Source organism: Rhinopithecus bieti, unplaced genomic scaffold (genome assembly GCF_001698545.2).
Source record: "Rhinopithecus bieti isolate Rb0 unplaced genomic scaffold, ASM169854v2 scaffold_31446, whole genome shotgun sequence".
Taxonomy (NCBI): domain Eukaryota; kingdom Metazoa; phylum Chordata; class Mammalia; order Primates; family Cercopithecidae; genus Rhinopithecus; species Rhinopithecus bieti.
Genome location: NW_016813612.1, coordinates 1,067,895 through 1,070,645, shown reverse-complemented (window position 1 = coordinate 1,070,645; position 2,751 = coordinate 1,067,895).

Genomic DNA, 2,751 nt, shown 5'->3' with positions numbered 1-2,751 from the left:
GTGTGTATTGAATCAGCCTTGAATCTCAAAGTTAAAACTCGCTAGGCCATGGTGAATAACCCTTTTAATGTGCTGTTAAATTTGGTTTGCTATTATTTTGTTGGGGGCTTTTGCATCTGTCTTCATTAGGGATATTAGCCTGTAGTTTTGTTTTCTTATGGTATCTTTGTCTAGGTTTGTTATTAGGGCAATGGTGGCCTCATAAAATGAGTTTGAAGTATTCTATCTTTTTATTTTTTGGAAGAGTTTAAGAGGGACTAGAATTAATTTTTTTTTTAAAGTGTGTGGTAGAATTCACCTGTGAAACTATCTAGTCATGGGCTGCTGCTGTTTTTTAGTTTTCGTCTGGAGCATTTTGATTACCGAGTCAATCTTCTTATTTGTAATTGGTCAGTTCAGGTTTTCTATTTCTTCTTGATTCAGTCTTGATATGTTGCATGTTTCTAGAAATGTATTTGTTTAGGTTATACAATTTGTTGGCATATGATTGCTAATAATTGTTCCTTATGATTCTTTTTATTTCTGAAACATCCATCGTAATGTGTCCTCTTGCATTTCTGATTTATTTATTTCAGTCTTCTCTCTTTTCTTAGGCTAGCTAAGAGTTTGTTGATTTTGTTTATCTTTTTTTAAAACTCTTAGTTGTGTTGATTTTTTCTATTGTTTTTCTAGTCTGAATTTCAATTTATTTCTGCTCTAATCATTATTTCCTTCCTTCTGCTAGCTGTGAGCTTATTCTTCTTTTTCTAATTCCTTGAAGTATAAATTTAGTTTGTTTATTTGAGGTCTTTCCCTTTCTAAATGTAGGTGTTTATTGTGATAAACTTCCCTCTAAGTGCTGTCTTGGCTTTACCATAAGTTTTGGTATACTGTGTCTTTATTTTTGTTTGCCTGGAAATATTTTAAACTCCTTTTTTGACTTCCTGTTTACTAAATGGTTGTTTATGAGTGTGTTGTTTAGTTTAGTTTCCACATATTTGTGAATTTTCCCATTTTCTTACTGTTATTGATTTTTAGTTTTATTTCACTATGGTCAGACAAAAAATACTTGGTTTGATTGTGATCTTATTAAATGTATTAACACTGGTTTTGTGACCTCACATGTGATCTATCCTGGAGAATGTTCTGTGTGCACTTGAGAATGTGCACTCTCCTGCTGTTGAGAGGAAAGTTCTATACGGGTCTGTAAAATCGACTTGGTCTATTGTGTTGTTCAAATATACTGTTTCTTTAGTGATTTCCTGTCTGGATGTTCTATCCGTTATTTCAAATGGAGTAACAAAATCTCTACTGTTTTGTGACTGTCAGTTTCTCCATTTAGCTCTGCCAATATTTGCTTTATATATTTAGGTGCCCTGATGTTGAGTGCATATATGTTTACAATCTTTCTGTTGAAATGGCCCTTTTATGAATATATAACGAACTTTGTCTTTAGAGACAGGTTTTGACTTAAAGTCTATTTTGTCTGAGGGCCCAGTGTCTCCTACTCTGCCATCTTGCTGATGTCACCTGCCTCAGGAGTGGTTTCTTTTCTTTCTTTCTTTTTTTTTTTTTTTTTATTTGTTTGAGTTGGAGTTTCGTTCTTGTGGCCCAGGCGGAAGTGCAATGGTACGATCTGGGCTCACTGCAACCTCTGCCTCCCAGGTTCAAGCGATTCTCCTGCCTCAGCTTCCTGAGTAGCTGGGATTACAGGCATGCACGGCCACACCTGGCTAATTTTGTATTTTCAGTAGAGACGGGATTTCACCATGTTGGTCAGGCTGGTCTCAAATTCCTGACTTCAGGTGATCCACCCACCTCAGCCTCCCAAAATGCTGGGATTACAGGTGTAAGCCACTGCGCCCGGCCAGAAGTAGTTTCTTAAAGCATCTCTTTGAGTAATTTGACATTTAAGAAGGCTTGATAGAAAAGTGCCAGGGTAAAGGCTAAGTATTCTCAAGGAGAATGACAACAAGCCCATTCAGACCCCTCGGTGGGTGGGGATTTAATTGGATAGGCTGTTGGTTTGGCAAGGCAGCTTTTGTCAACCAAGGGCAATCTGGAGAGCTCACACGTGTGAACCTCACATGTGTGCAATCTCTCAGAAACAGGGGATGGCTGTGCCAGATGGTAAAGAGAATTTGGGAGGGGGGCATTAACAAGGTCCGCTATACCTTCCCTCTACTGAAAGCTGTTAAGAAAGTGAGACATAAATTTCTGGGAGAGACATAAGAAGCCATGTATTTCATGTTACTAAAAAGTGAATAAAACAGGCCATTCAGGACCCCTACCCTTGAGTGCTCTAAAGATAGATATGTGTTTGGAGAATTTTCCTTGAACATACCCAATCCCTCCTTCTTGGATTTCCCATGAAAAGAGTTGTTCCCCTTTTCTAAACATTGGGGCTATCATAAATTCCTTATTCTTGCCTCCCAAAGAGTTAACCTAGAGGAAGTTAAACTTCTTATATAAGCATAGTCGGAGGACTGTTCTCACTGAGGACCTCTGGAGCCCCCAGAAAGAGCTGACTATCCTCCCACACCCATCTCACAACCTTTTTAGCCACAGTAACATAGACTATCTAGGTAGCTTGCTATAAATTGTAACTAGAGCTGAACTTCCTGATGAGTCATATATCAGCTCTCTCTCCCTCTTTCTTTTAGTTTAATTTTATTTGAATACAAGTAATGTGCTTACATAGATTTAAAGGTCAGTATCCTCAGAGAGTAGCCTTCCACTCTCCTTTCCAAGGTATGTATGTCTGACCATCAG